Consider the following 22,735-nt stretch of genomic DNA (forward strand, 5'->3'; position numbering starts at 1 on the left):
CGTATGAACGAGCCCGATAAAATCTTCTGTTGACGCGTGGCGCTCGACTGACGTCATCATTTCTGACTTTTTGGGACGTAAAGTTCCGCCAAAAAGAGCCTTCCGAAATCCTCCACCGCCGTCCGATCTGCTCCATCAATCTCCTCCTCCGAGGAGGTTATAACTGTTGTTGAAAAGGAGAAAAGAAATAAAACACCGAAAAGAAAAATGCCCATGGATGTCGCTCTTCCACAATGTTAACAGGAAGAAGAAGAAATAAAAATTGACGAATCTGTTAAAATCATAAGCAATAGTCAAGAACAAAGTGAAAGTTCTAAAGGCGACAAAGAAATCATAACACTAGGTGCTGATTTAGAGGATGACATTACGAAAACAAAACAATATGCCATTCACAATCACTTGAGGAAGAATAAATTAATTAATGGTGGCAAAATGTTTGAGCTTAATGTCATCCAATTCTATAGGTCAGATGAAGGAAAATCTCAATATCAAATTAGAAAAGCACATCACCTACATGTCCATAATTTGAAAACACTGTTCAAATACAATCCATATGCACATGTGGTGGCTTATGTGGTTCTTATTGATCCAAATAAAGTTCCCAATAAGGAGGCATTTGATAGGACACGATGTTTGAACTACATATATTATGTAATTGGAGAGAACCATTCAGTAGAGGCCAAAAGACATTTGATCGAGGAATATCCTGGAAACTATCTTTTTGAAACAATGAAATGCATCATTTATGTTGGTTTAACAAAAACATAGGAAAAGTTATTGGCATAATGCTGATAATGAGTATAGAATGTCTATGACTTTTGTTCAAAGGGTCAGATTTATTCATAATGATTTTTTAGAAAAATGTGGTGGGGATAAGCTAAATGTCAGTTTAAGATTTCGGAAGGAATGTTGTATTGAAACAGGTTATCAAATTGAGGATAGAATCCAATCAAAATGTGGCAAAGTAAATTCAGAACTATTCAGAGGCATAGATAAAATTTTCCAGTTGGCATTTAGAAGAGGGGATATATGGGAATTTATTGATGACATTTTTTGAATTGTGGGAGAATATTGGCATAAACAATCATAAGGTTAAAAGGTATAAACCCATAATATGTACCAACAGTAAAACAGATCCTGAAACGAAGTAACTTTCAGATGATATGACTATCACACCTTGGAGAACAATGCAAGGTGTGAAATATGAAAAACTAGTCAAATCAATATTATGTCATGTGAAGTCAAGTGAATTGTCATTCGAAGAAATGTGCTAGGAATTTCAAAAGTAAGTTTGTTGAATTACTTTCACTTTTTCTTGGATTATAATTTTCTTTTAAATATAACATATTGTTGTTGGTATTATTTGTTATGCATATCACTATATTAACAATTTTTACTTTATTTATTCAGTCACAAGATTTATATGAAAATACAAGAACATATGGTTAAAATATTGAATGAAGAGAGTTGGAATGGTGTTGTACTCAACTACCCAGAATCAAGTTCTACAACAGCACTTGAATATTTTTATCTTGCATTTAAAAAGATATGTTGATTTTTACATTCATTTTATTCATATATTTTTTAATTTTATTATATTACTTATACTTATATTTATTTATTTCATTAAAGATGTTGAATAAGGATGTGAATGGAGTACCAAACACTTGCAAAAGTTTCATTGAAAAAATTAAGTTGGAAAGGCTGAGAAAGCAGAGCCTTAGGAATATTTAACTTGATCATGCTCTTACTCATTTCATTTGGAATGGGCTGGGGACTATTCAATATCAAATAATACAAGATGACTGTGAAGACATTGCAAAACTCATACCTAAAAGGGAATATGCCCTGGTTATTGCAGACATTCCTCATGGTTTCAATTTTCCAAACATTGAATATGATAGTGAACCTTACACTTATCAAGATTTTAATAAAGTGGTTACAGGCTTTCAAGAAGTCACAACATCACCACTTTGGATAATTCTGACATTTCACTCAGACGCACAATTTGCAATGTTATTAACAAGCTTCAAGGGAAAATCAAACTCAAGGATGCAGCTTACATGGTAAGACATTGAAACTGTATGTTTGATTAATGTAATTTTTTTATGTACAAGTCGATTGAACTTTACTATGTCGTGTTACAGGGAAAAGTCAAATATTATTTCTTCCAGAGATCAACAATTACAAGTGATTGTGAGTTCATCCATGTTGAATGTTGGGCAAAAGATGATAACTATAAGTCCATTCTTCTGAACCAAGTAGATGGAAATAGTCATAGCCAAGTACTACTTCATGATGTTGTTGTAAAAAGGTTAATATATGAGGATAAAGATGCAAAATGAGGGAAAGTTAACATTTATCAAAAACCACAAACATTGATTAACTATCTTATAGTTTTATGTTCAAAGGAGATTGGGTTTTTGATTTATTTTCAGGTTCACGTAAGTTTTATTATATAAAATTGAATTTTAATATTTTAATTTTTTGTTTTTATGTGTTTATACTAATTTACTTACTTATTGTTTCTGTGCTTGATGATTAGGTACAAGACTAGCATGTTGCCGACGAAAAGGAAGAAATTGCATTGCGATTGAAAGAGACCCTCTACAATGCAATTTTATTCAACAAAGAATTAATGATTTTCAATTTTTTCTAGATGAAATGAAAGGAGTTGTTTAGAGGAAAAGAGATTTTAATGAATCACATGTGGCAAAAAAGGCAAAGAAATCTCAACCACCATTATATGGAATGATTGGAAAAGGACACTTTGGGAGATTTGCAGACATGAAAGATTATATTTGCAGACAGAAGAAGAAAATAATGAAGCTGCAGAAGGTGATGAATATGGATTATATGATATTGTTGATGAAATTTAAGTTATGATTGCAAATCAAACTCAATTTTGAGAGTCTTCATTAGTTTTACTTGTAATGTTTTAACTTTGAGATTTTATGCGAAGAATGAACATTTGATTATTATTATTATATGTTCAATATTTGTATTATCTGATTTTCACTTTAATTTTTATGTGAATCATTTTTTGTTATAAAAACCCTGTGATTACTATTATTTTTTTAAAATAAAATTCATAAAAAAATGCTATTTTTTAAAGTTTTTTTTTGTTAGAATTTTCCCATAAAAATCGTTTATTTGACATGTCATTTTTGACAAAATTTCTGAAAAATTTCATTATATTTATATAGAAAATGTGTTTTTTTGTCAAATGTTTAAAATTATTGTGTTTTAGTGACAATTATTTGATGTCCATTGAAATGTTAATTAACATTACAACATATAGAAAATAGTAACTTTAAAATATTGACCATTTATTTTTTATTTTCTTAACTACGCGAAAAAAATGAAGATTTCATTACAAACAAAATTGAAAAGAAAAATGAAAACACAAAAACACAAAAAATACACTTAAAAAAAATCTTACGAGAAGAATAAGGTATTAGAAAATTTAAAGTGTCAAAAATCAACCCTCTAAAAAAAAGGGGTGGACGCTGCATCAACACTTTTCAAAATCAACATGAAAATCACTAACATCAAAAAAAAATGTTCATACTTGATACATAAGAAAATTTAAAGTGCCAAAAATATGCTAATTTCATTTATTTATTTATCTTTTATTTTGGTATCACCACTTTTCAAAATCGGGTGATGTTTTGCTACCTCAAAAAAACAGGTACTAGTTCACTTTCTTGTTTGATCAGTAACTATGTTATTAGCCAAACTATATGAAAAACCCTTGGCCTAAAATAAGGTAATTCTTACGAAGTGCCTATTTAATGTGAAGATGTCAAAAGGTGGATATGTTGCTGATTATTTAAATGAATTTAACATGGTTACTAGTTAGGTATGTTCTGTAAGGGTAAATTTTGATGATGAAGTTAGGGCTCTGTTATTTCTGTGTTTATTGCCATAAAGTTGGAAAGGCTTAGTTATGGCTATTAGTAACTCTATCTTTGAATATAGTACTTTAAAGTTTAATGATGTTGTTGCTGCTATCCTTAGCGAGGAAATGTGACATAAAAGCTCTGGTGAAACATCATGTAATGCTTTGACTGCAGAGACTAAGGGAAGAAAAATGGAAAGAGGAAATACCCCAAGAAATCATATTAAGTCAAGAAAAGACATATCCAAATATAGATCAAGGTTAGTGTGCTAGAAATGCGGAAAGAAAGGTCACCTAAAGAAAGACTGCAAATCTCAGAAGGGAAATGAAGGAGATGGAAAACAAGAGAACAATCATGAAGCGAATGTGACATGTGATGTGTTGCAAGATGCTTTGATTATTTCATTAGAGAATATCATTGATTCTTTGGTGGTATATTCAAGGGCCTCATTCCATGCCACACTTGATATGAAACATTTTCATGACTATGTTCAAGGAGATTTTGGACAGGTTCGTTTGGGTGATGATAAACCCTATAAAATCATTGGAATGGGTAAGGTTTTTATTAAAAAATAGAATGAAAACCAATGGTTGTTAAAGGAGGTAAGGCATGTTCCATATCTAAAGAAAAATCTAATTTCAATAGGGCAGTTAGGTGGTGAAGGATGTGTAACTAATTTTATAGACAAAACCTGGAAGGTCACTAAAGGATCCCTGGTAATAGCAAAAGGAGAAAAAGTTGGTACACTATATTTATGTAATGGTATTTCTAATTATGTTAATGATTTAACCTTCACATGAGTAGATATGTCATTGTGACATTATAGGATCGGGCACATGAGTGAGAAGAGAATGCAGATTCTCACTCAAGAAATTTATTGCCAGGTTTGAAGCATGTTGATTTGGATTTCTGTTAGAATTGTGTTTATGGAAAGCAAAAGAGAGTCATATTTATCAGAGTTGGGAAAAAAAAGAAGAGCGAAAAATTAGATCTTGTGCATACAAATGTATGGGGACCTTCTTAGGTATCATCTCTCGGTGGCTCTCGCTATTATGTTACTTTTATTGATGATGCAACTAGGAAAAGCTGGATTTATTGTATTCGAAATAAATCGGATGTATTTGATACTTTCAAGAAATGGGAAGTTTTGGTTGAGAATGATACAGGAAAGAAGTTGAAGTGTCTCAAATTAGACAATGGAGGTAAATACTGCAGCAAAGAGTTTGATTACTAATGTTCATAGCATGAAACTCATAGAAATAAGACAGTTCGAGGAAAACCATAGGAAAATGGTGTGTCAGAAAGGATAAACATGAAAATCATGGAGTGTACAAAGTGCATGAGATTGCATGTAAGATTTCCCTTACACTTTTGGGAAGATGTTATAAATACTATTGTTTATCTAATAATAGAGGGACTTCAAGTTCCTTGGATGGTGGTATTCCAGAGGAGGCATGGATAGGTAAAAAGGTAAACTACTCATTTTTAAATACCTTTGGTTGTGAAACCTTTGTCCACATTAATAAAGAAAATAAAGCAAATATTGAGGCAAAATCAAAGAAATGCGCCTTCATCATTTTTTAATTGGCCTGGTTGTTTCTCATCTTCATCATTAGGCTAGTAAAGAAAGGATAAAATGAGATTCTACTTAGTTTCAGTTGGTCTTCAAGTACGATGATGAAGATGAGAAACAACCAGGTGTAATGTGGAAGCATTGTCCAACAAGTAAAGCAACGGTGGAGTTGCTATAATCAGCCTCCAAGTGGGACATTTTTGGGTGTGGAGCTTTATTTTATTCCTAATTTAGAGGTTTTTGTTTCAGCTTGATGTATACCCAAGGAAGACTGTACAACCCTCCACACGAGGGGGACTTGTTCCCCCTGCAGGGGTTTGGGGCAACGCTTTGAACCTAAAAGTAGATGAAAAAATTCCTTATAAAATATTGCAATTTTGTAGTTAATATGGGCCATTCATGAGGCAAATGATATGGCGGTAGAAGTTATGTTAATTTAGGTTTTTTCCCTAGAAGACAAGCCTCAGTTTATATGAGGGAATTGTATTACGAATGTGTATTATTATTCTGAGCAACAAAGAGAGAGGAGACTTTGTGAGAGCGAAGAGAAAATTACATTAGATTTGTTGTAGGTTGTACCTATTCATTTTGCTGGATAGTATAAAAGAAAGGATTGGAAGGACGTCGCCCAAATTGGGTGAACCATGTATACCCGTGTCTCTCTTATTTATGCATTCTGTATTTTTGTTTCCACAATATTTTGTGTGTTCCATTTCTATGAAATATATAATTTTCTAACACATGAGAGATGGCGGGTATGATGATTTTGAAATTCAAGGCTCCTCTTCTATCGCTTCAACCAATGACACCTTTCAGTATGCTCCTCCTACTCTTGGGTCTTATAATCAAGGTCAATAATCTAAAGGTAAAAAGAGGATGGACATCCATATTTATTTCTCAACTTTTGTCGTCACTATCTTTGGTAATCCCACTTCCTCCCAACCAAGTCAATCAACATCAACCCACTTTAGATGACCATTGGAAAAAATAATGTAAATAATCTAATTTTCAATACATTTCTAGATGGTGTTATGATGCAGATATCCCACTTCGTGCTAACCTCTTAGCTTATTACCAAGCTATGCAGACTCTGTTATAACTACAGGAAAGGGATTCAATGGCCCTAGTGTGCATGACTTGAGGGGAACTCTTTTGAAAAACTATATTTTTTACATCTATGAGCATTTGATTTAGTATAGAGAATCATGGGCCAAGATAGGTTGTTCCATCATGTCATATGGATGGACCGACAAAAAAAACGCACTATCATTAATTTCCTTGTTTCTTGCTCTTAAGGAATCATGTTTTTGAGATCAGTTGATGCATATCACAAGGTGAAGGATGAAAACCTTCTATTTGATATTTGGGAAGATATCATTTAGGAAGTGGGGGAGGAGAATGTTGTGTAATTCATCATAGATAATGACTCAAACTATGTTATTGCTGGAAAGATGCTAGATTCTAAATATAAGACCATATTTTGGACTCCATGTGCTACATATTGCATAGAACTCATGTTTTATTACATATGCAAAGTGGCGTGGGTAAAAAAAATATATAGAGGATTCTAAGTGCATCAAAAAATACATTTACAACCACTCATGGCTATTTAGCCTAATGAGGAAAAACACTAGGGGAAAAGAGCTTGTTAGGCCTACAATTACGAGAGTTGCAACTTACTTTATTACGTTGCAATGTCTCAATTCTCAACAAAAAAACTTGTAGAAAATGTTTTCTTATGATGAATGGACTCCATCATGGTGTGCTCATTATTGACAATTATTCTTGGAAAAATTTTGTAGGGGTTGTGAAAAGTGGCAAGCCCCTTGTTAAGGTGTTATAGATGGTGTAGAGGAAAAAATGGCCATGGGCTACATCTATGAGGCTATGGATCGAGAAAAGGAGAATATACAAGAAACTTACAAGGATAAGCTATCTAAATATGGGCCTATTTAGGAGATCATTAATAACAGATGAAACACTCAACTCCATCATCCTATACATGTAGCTGGGTATTTCTTGAACCCAAAGTATCATTATAAAATTCAGCTAGGAGATGTGTAGATTGGGGAGGTCATAGATGGGTTGTAAAATTTCTTGGAGTACATCGTCCCTAACCATTTCAACCAGTTGGAAACACATAAATAACTTACTCTTTTCAATATGGCGGCAGGTACCTTTGGTAAAATATTGGCAAATATGGCAAGAGACGTGGATATACCAAGTAAAATGTTCCATTTTATTTTTCTTTTTTTAAGTTCAATTATTTACAATTCAAATTGTAAATTCTTGTAAATAAGTAATAAAATGAGTGTCCTGATAAATGGATCCACTTCCAACTTTTTTCATGCAGAACGTGGTCTTAGACAAGGTTGCCCCCTCTCCTCACTTTTATTTTTGCTTGTCATGGAGGGACTTAACAGACTAATAGCCTCGGCCAAAAGAGAGGGGCAATTACAGGGACTAAATATGTCAGACCATTGCAATCTCACTCACCTCCTCTTCGTCAATGATGTGCTCATCTTTCTCAATGGAGGCATTCAGGACACCACTGCATTCTATGATATATTACTGCTTTTCTCTTTGGCCATAGGTATGGAATCTAATCAACTGAAATCCACTATCACCCTATCAGCCTACACCCCACAGGAAGATCGAGTTGTACAACAGAAATATCCTTTCGAGAGCCATCAACTAGATGATGGACTCAAATATCTTGGGTTCTGGATCAAGCCACACTACCAGAATATTACTGATTGGATATGGCTTGTGGTCAAGATCAAAAACATATTTCTCAACTCGAATCACCGATTCCTCTCCAGGGCAGGTCGATTAGTTCTTACTAAGACAGTCTTGGAGGTTACACCTTTATATTGGATGTCTTTGGCATGGATTCCTAAAGGAATTGTATCCCAGATACAAAAAATTTGTTGCAAATTCCTTTGGAATGGTTATAAGGAGGGAAAACCATTTTCCTGGGTGGGAAGGAAACTCATTGCAACTCCAAAGAAATTGGGCAACTGGGTTTGAAAGAACTATCCTTCTTTGCTCATGTACTAGCTACAAAGATGGAATGTCTTATCCTCACCTCCCATAGCCTTTGGAAAGAAGTGATCTACTACAAAAACATCTTGCCACAAAATATTATGGATTGGATTCGTTTGCCTACCTGGCAGCAAAATAGGGCATCCATGGTTTGGCGAGTGATTCTACATACCATACCCACCATCAGGAATGGACTCACCTGGAGAAAAAACAATGAGTTATCGGTGCGAATTGGCATCAATCCATGGACGGGATGTGGCAACATGTTTCGACTTCCTCCAGATCTCATACAATTGCTCAAACACAGAGATATTATTATGATTTCCCATATTTCTGACCTTGGGAATAGCATAGTCTTTACATAGGCATGGGCTACAAAGGAGTACCTGGGTATTCCTGTTCAATGGCAGCAAGATTGGGAGGGCTATATTACTGTGCTGACAGAATCACATGTCCGTATCAAGGAAGGCGTTGATGAACTCATCTGGGCCCCTGCTGAACATGGCACTTATTCCCCCAAGGCTGATTATCCCATCATTCATGTTTCCCATAGGTTGCCTGAGCTATTGGATTGGTGGGGTGGGCTATGGAAATTAAAAGCGCCTCCGCGTACTAAACTATTCATGTGGAATGTCTTATAGAAAAAGACACCAACAGGGGGAAATTTAATGAAATGATCCTTCTCTGGTCCCTCTTGGTGCGTGCTCTGTCATCAAGCAGAGGAAACAAATGATCACCTTTTTCTGTTATGCCCGACAGTGATTCACATTTGGGAACAGGTCCTTGCTACACTATCCATTACCTACAGATGGCACAAACTCACTGTATTAGAAGCCTGAGATCTTTGGAGAGCTGAGACCTTGAACCAAAAATTCCACTGCCTTCCGCTGCTTATTTATTGGACTATTTGGCTCACTAGAAATGAGATCATTTTCAAAGATAAAATTGCTCGATGGTCATCTTCCATTGCCAAAATTGTTTCTGCATATCAAGAAATACTAGAAGAGAATCACATCCCCGTTGGACGTGTTATTTCACCTGAAATCATTAATCACAATATACATTGGGATTTTTATTGATGGTGCAGCACAAGCACAGGGTTGTGGGGGGGGGGGGGGGGGGGGGGGGCGGCGCTATAATATTGCATAAAACAAAAAATCATCTCTCCAAAATTCAGATGGGTTTAGGGATGGGGACAAATAATTTTGCAGAATTGATCTCTTTTAGACACCTCCTCCATTTTTCTCTCGCACATGCATGCAATCACATTAAGATATTTGGAGATTCTAAAATCAACATCAATTGGTTCAACAACATATCTACATGTGATATGGACTCTCTCGGGAACATACTGGATGAAATCATGATCTTAAAAGCTCAATTTAATTATATCTCTTATCAACATATTTACAGGGAACGTAATAGGATTTCTGACCAACTTTCCAAGGAGGTCACAACACACCCTAAGGACTGTGGATAATTCAGGAGTAGCAAGGAGATGAACATTACCAGTACTATCATCGTCCCTATATATATTGGATCTATCAGCGGGCCTCTAGACCCTAATTTTTGTAGTATATAGCAGTGATTTGTATCAGTGCTAGCTTTATACATTGTATATATCCTTTTTATGAATTTTTCAGTATACCCTGCATGGTAAATTATGTACAGACTTATATTTTTTTATGGATACAACCAAACATACTGCATATTCCATACAAGCATCTACTGCATGTAATTTTTCTGTATTAATGAAAAATTACGATTTTTCCTCAGGGAAAAAAGGTAATGAAATGAACTAACTAATGCATTTTTCTTTGCATCACATTGGTGGGATTCATTTGGCACCCAATGTCATCAATTCCAAAAGTTTGCAATTAGAGTCCTTAGCCAAAATTGCATTGCTTCAGGTTGTGAGCACAATTGGTCTATTTTTGAGCGCATATGCATGAATAAGATAAAACATTTGGAAAAAAATGGTCAAATCATCTTGTCTTCATGTAATAGAACCTTTGACTAAGGTGAAACCAACTGATGAACATAAGACCTGATTTATATCCTTGGATGATATTGATCCAATGTCAAAATGGGTGGAGGAGACTCAACCATCTAAATTTGATGTTGATTTTGATATTGACATGGATTTGAGGGGGTTTATCCCAATATAGATCTGGTAGCGCCATTGGAACCATAACTAGAAGCTGAATCAAGGAAAGGAAAACAAACAATGGAAGGAACTAGTCTTGCAACTTGACCAACTCATGCTTCCATTAGGTCTATTTTTATTGCTACTACTAAGGTTGAAGATGAGGCTGAAGCATCCTCAGATTATGATCTAGATGATGTTTATGTAGCTCCTGTTGATGATCCTATGTCTTCTAGTAGTGATGACTTTGATCATGATGAGGAATGATCATGTTTATCACTGATATTTATACTTGTAGTCTTGTAGTAGGCCAATGTCCCCATAACTTATATCATTATTTTTGGAATTTATAGGCCATTTAGAGACTCATTGCTTATGCATTTTCTCGATGATATGTATTGCACTCAGTACCATTTTGATATATTCACATTTCAATGGTATATAGATGAGCAAACTTTGCATATTTTATCTCTATTGGTTTGGAACCATGGTTTTAAATCTTAAAAACAATTTTTTTTTCATTAAAAAAATCATTTAATTTATTTTTCTAAAATCCAATTCAATGAGATCTGAACAATCCCAATTTGATTAGTTCTGGTTTGGAATCATGGTTTTAAATCTTAAAAATATTTTTTTCATTAAAAAATAATCATTTCATGTATTTTTTAAAAAACCAATTCATTGAGATCTGACCAATCCTCGTTTGAATAATTCTGGTTTGAAACCTGTTTATTAAGTGGATCAGTCCAATCACCAGTTTTGGTTTTGAATACCATGCTCTATATGAACCATGCCAAAGGAAAAATGCCTTTGGTACATGCGCATGATACCAATAGACATCCCTAAAGAACTAATTCAACCATAATTTCTAGAGCTAGAGACAAAAATCTCCTACAAACAGAAGGCTAGACAATGGAACTCGATGCAAAAGGAATAAATAGACTTTAGAGAACCACGAGATCTCCATAATACAAAATAAAGGACCACACAAATATAAAATTACTTGAATTTCTAGAATCAATAAGGAGTTACCACATACCACAAAAATTTCCCAATTATAAGAAAGTTTCTACCAAGGTAGATAATATCTTACCAATGTCACACTGAGGGCGTCTGTGACATGTCGAGGGCTTAGAGTACACATTTCCTACAAGACAACCTTACCTCCTAGAAAAATATACCCCTATGGTAAACTAAGTATCTTAGCACAAAAATTTTCAAGTCTATTTGCAAATCAATGATTGTTGGGTCCTTCGAGAGTGCCTTCAAATGGACGAGACACCATCTACTATTTTTTCCATGAAAAAGCGGTTTATAACCTAGAAGTGCCCCTTTCTTGGTTTGAATTTTTGAATTACCAAGAAGACTGAGGAGAGGAATCATCCCACCCGCATTAGGTTTGAATCATCTCTGAACCTTAAATAGAAACTCCCCCCTTAACCATCACAAGCAGAGAGATGTTAATGAACTAGTCGATGATTGTGTGTGATTGAAGTGTTTGCATGAAATCATCCTGGAGGGGGTAGTCCATGCCACCCCATCCATTAATTTCCTCAGGAGATGGCAGGGTGGTGGATGCCTATTCAGATAACTAATATTTCCAGCTAGATCACCTCGATCGGGGAGTGTTGTCTTCCTCAAGAATGTATTGTAGAGGAGCATAACAATCAAATTGATCTGATTTTGACCAAGGTACATCATGATTAGAGTTGCTATTTTGACATCCAACATTGGCTAGGAGATCCATCGCCTTATTGACTGAACTTCGATAATGAGAGGAAAAAATGTATGGGATAGGTCTAAGTAAGGATCAAATACATAAAATAATGAATTCTATCCTCCAACTTTTAGATACCATCTCCAACAGGGTTCCATTTATGAACTTATTTATTGAGGTAATAACTAATAGATATTATTTGTCTATCTGTAGTTTAGAGATGCCCATCTCAATAGCTGCTAGTAGGCCCCTCTCTAGCCTAAGGAATTACACCATATTTTTACTGCTATAACTAGAATGTGCAATGTGAAATATTAGAAAAAAACCATCCCCATTGTGGAATATGCCCCCATAGCTAGCTTGAACAAGGTTTCCTTTCAAACCCCCATCAAAGTTTAGTTTAACAAAACCATCAGGGGGCAGAAGGAAAACTGTCGGGGAGAAATCCTCGGGGGGAAGGCTTTTGGGTCAAACTTGAAATCATTGTAAAAGGTAGATCTAGGATATATATAATTTTATCCTCTTGGGGACTTACTTTCCAATATTCCTATGTCCAAGGTTCACTAAGGATAGTTTCCCTTATATTCTATCAGATGCGAAGCCAAAGGACCTCTCTCTCAGAGTATTCATGTATGAAAATTATAATATTCCTTTCTTTCCATAAGGCCCATTGTACGAACACCAGGGCTAAGGTCCACACTCTATTAACCAATATATTTGTTCCCAAGCCCTTTCTCCACTGCTCTAAAGTTACCCTGATACTTTCACTAGTTCGATCGTAGGAACCCAAGGTAACTTGTTCAATGCATACTGATAGGTATTCAATATATGGTCTATAGTCTACTCACTATTCCAAAACAAATGACAAAGATAAGGGCCTTCATTCCCTTTCCTCCTAAATTCGTCCCATGTCAACTTTGTTGCTGATCTACTAGACAAAAGAAATATGCCATCTTAGGTCAAAGGTCATTTGTCAATTTTTTTCTCCAAATAAAATAACGAGGGATATCTTGATGCCTTGTAGAAAGATAATAACCTTCCATTAGAGTAAAAATTCCTTATGGGTGATACTCCCAACAAAGTTTATCTTGATCAAGAGAGAGAGATAAATTTTCTGATCTTGGATTGCTCGGGATATGATTTCTTAGGAGGTCAAGGATGGGTGGGGAGCCTAGTCCTCCACCCTCTTCCATTCATGCCACATAGTGGAATGGAGGTTTTGTTTCCAAAAGTCTACCAACTTCACACATTTTTTTTCCTTGGTATATATTTCAAAGTATCTAAGGTCCTCATGGTCACCCAAACATGACAATTGTTGCCATACATCTTGCCAAAATAGTGTAGTTTTCCCATCTTTTATTTCCTAAAAGGAATGTCGCTATATTAAATTCTGATTGTTTCTGGTGATATTCCAGATTGAATACCCCATGGGAGGTCATTTCTATGCAATTTATGAAATTTTGATGAAGAGTTTATATATTTCCAATTCAAGATTTGTTTCCAAAGCTTCAATACTCCCTGCAACCATCACTAGAACAATTTAGCTCCTAGCACATTATTAAGTATCTTTGGGCCCCTTAAACTGAAGTGAACAAAGTTCCTTCTAAAAATTAATTACTCCAGAAGACTTGGAAGATAAAGATATCCATGAGGATACAAATAATATTTATTAAATATGAATAAGAATAAGAATGATTTACAAATGAGAATGAGAGGCTTGCTTATATACCAAGCAAGTGTCTCTTCATGAAGAGTCATGTCCTATTAGACATGCCTCTTCAACCTAATTACTAGCTAACTAATCATTATTACGATTTAACTTTATTATTTATATTTATATTATTTATATATATTTTATTCGTTACATTACCTCCTTCCTCAAAGAGCTTTGTCCTCAAAGCTTGTTGATGGAAAAATGTTTGATCTCTTTTTCGACTTCAAAAGTCTTTCTGTCTCGGAATAGTCATCCTCGTCGATACAAGTTGATATGATCTTCTTAGTGACAAACAAAATTTTCGCACGGAGAAGGGATCAGACCATCCTAGATTAATCTTTTGTATAGTACTCATATCACTGGAATTTTGTAACGACTTGTTAGAATAAGACTGGATTGAGATTACATCACTATTATCCGGAACATCAGGTTGTTGTTTCGGTTCTGACTGTTTCAAATATGTAGCATGGTTGATTCGTATGTTCTCATGATTCGGATGCTGATATGGAACTTTTTTGGTTTGATTTCTCCTTACTGGGCATGTGCCAATTTTTATATTTTCTTCTGGCAAATTTGTTGTTGAGATGGTTATGGAACATTCACTTGGGATGTTCATTGTCTAAACTGCAACATCTACGTGTGTCGTTTCTTCAACTGACTTGTCTTCTTGAGTTGTTATATTCACTGGATCGGTATTTGTTATTTTGTCATCAACTTGAATTCCTACATTTGATACTTCTTTCTCGATAAATTGTTGTACCTTGTTTTCTAATGACTTCTTATCCTTCTTAAGTTTCTTAATTTGCGTCAATAAGTTTTCATTATGGTTTTTAAGTCGATAAACTTCTTCATTTTTGTCAATAGTGATTTTGTCAATTTCATTTTGCATATTTTGTAATACATTTTTACCTTCTTGAGAAATTACTTTTGAAATATCCGATATATCTTTTGGCGTTACTGAATTAGGTTTCAGTGTAACATCTTGGAGTGTTATTTTCTTCTTCTTGTAAGAAAATGTTAAAATTTTTTTCTTAGTATTTAGAATAAAGGAACCTAGAGTTTTCATCCATGGTGATCCCAAAACAATGTCACTATCGTTAAAACATAAGGTTTTAACGGTGAATTGTGAGGTAAAATTGTAATCTCCAATATTTATGTGTAGATTGCTTATATCGTATTGTTTGCCAAAAATATTTGTTTCAACTATATTTGATTCAAGAATCACCAATTGATTAGCACATTTAGGACTAACATAATTACTTCTTTTAGTAGGACTGATAGATATTATGATTTCTCTTCCTGTGAGTGATCCTTTGATTTTAAATATTGTGCAAACACATGTACTATGGGTTTCAGGAAACCTTTCATTAATAGTCTCCATTTTTGCCTTGATGTTTTTACGTAAACAATATGTCAATTGAAGCTATTTTTATTATAAAATATCACTTATTTCTTCTATATATATATTTCAAATATTCTCCTTTAATGTGGATTATTAAAACTTGAATACCCTTTTATTAAAAAAATACTCCTTTATATTGTTGCCCTCTATATATGTATGTATTTCTTTATATTAAGATCCTTTTTTTATATACTTAATTACTCCCTTGATAACTTTTAATGTCACCCCACTTAATATAAAAGTCACACTTAATATAAACTTTTATGATGTCAGCACACTTAATAAATATAAAGGTCACGTCTTTTCATATGACACGGTCACGATGTTCACAATATTTTTTAAGTTAAAAATAATATTTACCTTTCACGTAAGAGCTTTTGTATCCTTGTTTTTTCCTTAACTTTTAAAATACCATGGGTTGTTTTTAAAACCTCCTGTAAAAAGTAATATTTACCTTTCACGTAAGAGCCTTTTGTATCCCTGTTTTTTCTTCAAGTTTTAAAATACCATGGGATATTACCATGGGTTGTTTTTAAAACCAGAGGCTTCTCCACGTAAAAAGTTTTAAATATACTTGGTATGAGATTTTGTATTCACTTTGTTTTTTTTGGTTAATTTTTTTTTTTTTAATGGCCAAAGGCCTAGAAAAATGGAGAAAAAGAGAAACTCCCAAATTATGAGCAAAACGCTTCAATTGTATGGCAGCAAGGTTGACGAATTTCGATAGCCAATAACTTGGATCAGAGAATAAGCTCTGTGCACCAGTTAAGCAACCTAGAGGACCAAACTGCTCTGATACCAAATGAAGCGAACAAAGTTCCTTCTAAAAATTAATTACTCCAGAAGACTTTGAAGATGAAGATATCCATGAGGATACAAATATTATTTATTAAATATGAATAAGAATGAGAATGATTTACAAATGAGAACGAGAGGCTTGCTTATATACCAAGCAAGTATCTCTTCATGAAGAGTCATGTCCTATTAGACATGCCTCTTCAACCTAATTATGAGCTAACTAATCATTATTACAATTTATCTTTATTATTTATATTTATATTATTTTTATATATTTTATTTGTTACATAGACCTAGACCACTTACCAATTTTGGAAGGAATAATTTATCCCATGACATTAATGACCACATTTTTTCCTTCTTCACCCCCCCTCCATGGGAAATTTCTCAAAAGGAAAGACATAGATTTTAGAATAAGTTTTGGAACTTCCATCACCGATAGTTGATAAACCGAAAGAGCCATCAATACTAATTTGAGTAGAACAATATGAACCACCAATTTTAGAGTTTAGAATACCCATTTATCCAATTTTGATTACATCCTTTGAATGATATTATGTTAGCAGGCTGATCGAAGAGAATCAACCACCAAAGGAGATCCCAAATTTATATATAACGTAAGGAGATGATCTTGAACTCCAGAAGCTGAGCCCAATGGAATTGGACAACCCCATCCTGTTGAAGAATAAGATATGCGACTTGTCATCATTAATTAATATACTAGAGGCTTCCATGGATATATTTAATATAGATTGTAGGCGTAAATCTTTCTTCACCGTGGGTCAGGCAAAGAGTAAGATATCATCCACAAAATATTGGTGTGTAATGGGAAGGTCATCTTCGTACAACCTTAAACCTTGTAAATTTGAACGATAGCCAAACCATTTAAGATACCTTCCAAGGACTTCAATTATTAGAATGAACAGGAATGGGGAAATGGGATCCCATAACATGTTTTGATTTTGTGTGCTGATTTTTATGCTACAATTTACATGTTACATGTTGTTTATATATTAAATCTATTTTTAATATGATGTATGCTGGTCATTTATTAGTCTAGTTAACCATTGAAAAGAAAATAAAAATTTGTACACGAATGCAGTAAACTGATTCACCCCCTCTCATTTTAGTCAAATTTCCAACACCAAATTCATAATATCTTTAGGTAACTCTATTTCTTCTGAGGAGTCTTATAGAACCGCTTATCTATTGATCCAGGTGGATATTGGTGGCCACCCATATATTCCACTTGAACCCCCACTAGTGTTTCTTTCAATTTCCTTAATTGTAGCACAATATACTATTTTTTCTAGTTTTCGGGTCCTGAACTTCTAGAGCCGTTTTGAGGCCCTAAACTATGTTTTTTTTGGGAAAATCGAAAAAAACCCATGGTTTAATAGTTGTTGTAGTCTTTGGATATATATTTATAACGAGGTGTCATGTGTGTCAAACAGAGATCGTATGCCAAAGTTATGGCCCTGGAAAGTTGGTGTACTAACTAACCCCAACGGGGCCCACAAATTTTTGGTGCTTCATTTCCTAGGGTTATATTTTTGGATGTTTAGGGTTTTCCATTGTTTCTCAATAATAAAAAGGTCTATGAGACTCATTATAACATAGTTGAGAAGGCATGTAGCCATTACATCTCTTCTCAAAGATAAGCTACCATAGCTCGAGCTAGTTTGCTTCCATTATGCATGTAAACAATTTTCAGTATTTGTTATTAATCAATTGAAGTTCAATTTCCGCTATAGCTCTATGTGTCTATTTAATTTCGTCCCTACATAAATCTAGATCAATGGTCTCAGAGGGGTCGACTCTTTCTCTGTTTTTCTGTGTATGTCCCCAATGCGGTCAGGGAATAAGGAGTTGGGACTTGTACTAGTTGAACCCTTGCAAGACCGTCCCCATTGACACTAATGACCTCCCATGGGGGGAGAAAATAAAGATGAGGGGGCATGAGATCTTATTGAACTACTACTTGAGAATCCCTCGAGCAGAAAAGGAACAAGATGATGGAAAAATTTTCCTAGATCCTTCGACGAATGCTAATAGGCGACATATCTTCATCTAGCAGTCACTTTGGAGGTGCCACCCCCTTCAAGATACAAGTTAAATTTTACATCCCTATATTTGAAGTTCAAATAGATGCAAATGCCATAGTTAAATGGTTAAATATGCTGGAAGGGTATTTTTCGGTTCATGATTTTTATGATAGGGAAAATATTACTTTTTTCGCTCCTCAATGTTGCCCCACACGTCAAGGACTAATGGGAAGCCTACTGTGAGTAGAAGGATGAGAGGGAACCCTCATTGTTTTCAGGCTTTTCATTAAAGATGTCGAAGAAGGATGTGAATGGAGTACCAAACACTTGCAAAAGTTTCATTGAAAAAATTAAGTTGGAAAGGTTGAGAAAGCAGAACCTTAGGAATATTGAACTTGATCCTGCTCTTACTCATTTCATTTGGAATGGGCTGGGGACTATCCAATATCAAATAATACAAGATGACTGTGAAGACATTGCGAAACTCATACCTAAAAGGGAATATGCCCTGGTTATTGCAGACATTCCTCATGGTTTCAATTTTCCAAACATTGAAAATGATAGTGAGCCTTACACTTATCAAGCTTTTAATAAAGTGGTTACGGGCTTTCAAGAAGTCACAATGTCACCACTTTGGAGAATTCTGACATTTCACTCAGACGCACAATTTGCAATGTTATTAATAAGCTTCAAGGGAAAATCAAATTCAAGGATGCAACTTACATGGTAAGACATTGAAATTGTATGTTTGATTAATGTAATTTTTTTATGTACAAGTGGATTGACCTTTACTATGTCGTGTTACAGGGAAAAGTCAAATCTTATTTCTTCCAGAGATCAACAATTACAAGTGATTGTGAGTTCATCCATGTTGAATGTTGGGCAAAAGATGATAACTATAAGTCCATTCTTCTGAACCAAGTAGATGGAAAGAGTCATAGCCAAGTACTAGTTCATGATGTTGTTGTAAAAAAGTTAACATATGAGGATAAAGATGCAAAATGAGGGATAGTTAACATTTATCAAAAACCACAAACATTGATTAACTATCTTATAGTTTTATGTTCAAATGAAGGAGATTGGGTTTTGGATTTATTTTCAGGTTCAGGTAAGTTTTATTATATAAAATTGAATTTTAATATTTTATTTTTTTGTTTTTATGTGTTTATACTAATTTACTTACTTATTGTTTTTGTGCTTGATGATTAGGTACAACACTAGCATGTTGCCTACAAAAAGGAAGAAATTGCATTGCGATTGAAAGAGACCCTCTACAATGCAATTTTATTCAACAAAGAATTAATGCTTTTCAATTTTTTCCAGATGAAATGCAAGGAGTTGTTTAGAGGAAAAGAGATTTTAATGAATCACATGTGGAAAAAAAGGCAAAGAAATCTCAACCACCATTATATGGAATGATTGGAAAAGGACACTTTGGGAGATTTGCTGACATGAAAGATTATATTTGCAGACAAAAGAAGAAAATAGTGAAGCTGCAGAAGACGATGAATATGGATTATATGATATTGTTGATGACATTTAAGTTATGATTGCAAATCAAACTCAATTTTGAGAGTCTTCATTAGTTTTACTTGTAATGTTTTGACTTTGAGATTTTATGAGAAGAATGAACATTTGATTATTGTTATTATATGTTCAATATTTGTATTATTTGATTTTCACTTTAATTTTTATGTGAATCATTTTTTGTTATAAAAACCCTGTGATTACTATTATTTTTTTAACATAAAATTCATAAAAAATGCTATTTTTAAAAGTTTTTTTTTAGAATTTTCCCAAAAAAATCGTTTATTTGACATGTCATTTTTGACAAAATTTCTGGAAATGTGTGTTTTATTTTTCATTATATTTATATAGAAAATGTGTTTTTTTGTCAAATGTTTAAAATTATTGTGTTTTAGTGACAATTATTTGATGTCCATTGAAATATTAATTAACATTACATAAACATATAGAAAATAGTAACTTTAAAATACTGACCATTTATTTTTTATTTTTTTAAATACGCGAAAAAAAGAAGATTCATTACAAACAAAATTGAAAACACAAAAACACAAAAAATACACTTAAAAAAATCTTCGAGAAGAAGAAGGTATTAGAAAATTTAAAGGGTCAAAAGTCAACCCTTTAAAAAAAGGGGTTGACGCTGCATCAACACTTTTCAAAATCAGCATGAAAATCACTAACATCGAAAAAAAATGTTCATACTTGATACATAAGAAAATTTAAAGTGCCAAAAATATGCTAATTTTATTTATTTATTTATCTTTTATTTTGGTATCACCACTTTTCAAAATCGGGTGATTTTTTGCTACCTCAAAAAAACAGGTACTAGTTCACTTTCTCGTTTGATCAGTAACTATGTTATTAGCCAAACTATATGAAAAACCCTCAGCCTAAAATAAGGTAATTCTTACGAAGTGCCTATTTAATGTGAAGATGTCAAAAGGTGGATATGTTGCTGATTATTTAAATGAATTTAACATGGTTACTAGTTAGGTATGTTCTGTAAGGGTAAATTTTGATGATGAAGTTAGGGCTCTGTTATTTTTGTGTTTATTGCCATAAAGTTGGAAAGGCTTAGTTATGGCTATTAGTAACTCTATCTTTGAATATAGTACTTTAAAGTTTAATGATGTTGTTGCTGCTATCCTTAGCGAGGAAATGTGACATAAAAGCTCTGGTGAAACATCATGTAATGCTTTGACTGCAGAGACTAAGGGAAGAAAAATGGAAAAAGGAAATACCCTAAGAAATCATATTAAGTCAAGAAAAGACATATCCAAATCTAGATCAAGGATAGTGTGCTAGAAATGCGGGAAGAAAGGACACCTGAAGAAAGACTGCAAATCTCAGAAGGGAAATGAAGGAGATGGAAAACAAGAGAACAATCATGAAGCGAATGTGACATGTGATGTGTTGCAAGATGCTTTGATTATTTCATTAGAGAATATTATTGATTCTTTTGTGGTATATTCAAGGGCCTCATTCCATGCCACACTTGATATGAAACATTTTCATGACTATGTTCAAGGAGATCTTGGACAGGTTCGTTTGGGTGATGATAAACCCTATAAAATCATTGGAATGGGTGAGGTTTTTATTAAAAAATAGAATGAAAACCAATGGTTGTTAAAGGAGGTAAGGTATGTTCCATATCTGAAGAAAAATCTAATTTTAATAGGGCAGTTAGGTGGTGAAGGATGTGTAACTAATTTTATAGACAAAACCTGGAAGGTCACTAAAGGATCCCTGGTAATAGCAAAAGGAGAAAAAGTTGGTACTCTATATTTATGTAATGGTATTTCTAATTATGTTAATGCTTTAACCTCCACATGAGTAGATATGTCATTATGACATTATAGGATCGGGCACATGAGTGAGAAGAGAATGCAGATTCTCACTCAAGAAATTTATTGCTAGGTTTGAAGCATGTTGATTTAGGTTTCTGTTAGAATTGTGTTTATGGAAAGCAGAAGAGAGTCAGATTTATCAGAGTTGGGAAAAAAAAGAAGAGTGAAAAATTAGAGCTTGTGCATACAAATGTATGGGGACCTTCTTAAGTATCATCTCTCGGTGGCTCTCGCTGTTATGTTACTTTTATTGATGATGCAACTAGGAAAACATGTATTTATTGTATTCGAAATAAATCGAATGTATTTGATACTTTCAAGAAATGGGAAGTTTTGGTTGAGAATGATACAGGAAAGAAGTTAAAGTGTCTCAAATTAGACAATGGAGATGAATATTGCAACAAAGAGTTTGATAACTAATGTTCATAGCATGAAACTCATAGAAATAAGACAGTTCGAGGAAAACCATAGGAAAATGGTGTGTCAGAAAGGATGAACATGAAAATCATGGAGTGTACATGGTGCATGAGATTGCATGCAAGATTGCCATTACACTTTTGGGAAGATGTTATAGATACTGTTGTTTATCTAATAATAGAGGGACTTCGAGTTCCCTGGATGGTGGTATTCCAGAGGAGGCATGGACAGGTGAAAAGGTAAACTACTCATTTTTAAATACCTTTGGTTGTGAAACCTTTGTCCACATTAATAAAGAAAATAAAGCAAAGATTGAGGAAAAATCAAAGAAATGCGCCTTCATCATTTTTTTATTGGCCCTTTTGTTTCTCATCTTCATTATTAGGCCAGTAAAGAAAGGAGAAAATGAGATTCTACTTAGTTTCAGTTGGTCTTCAAATACGATGATGAAGATGAGAAACAATCAGGTCTAAAGTGGAAGCATTGTCCAACAAGTAAAGCAACGGTGGAGTTGCTATAATCAGTCTCCAAGTGGGAGATTTTTGGGTGTGGAACTTTATTTTCTTCCTAATTTAGAGATTTTTGTTTCAGACGGATGTATA

The sequence above is a fragment of the Pinus tabuliformis genome, chromosome X, assembly GCF_031772625.1.
Source record: "Pinus tabuliformis cultivar Carrire ecotype Pingquan chromosome X, CPIR1, whole genome shotgun sequence".
In the NCBI taxonomy this organism is placed as follows: Eukaryota; Viridiplantae; Streptophyta; class Pinopsida; order Pinales; family Pinaceae; genus Pinus; species Pinus tabuliformis.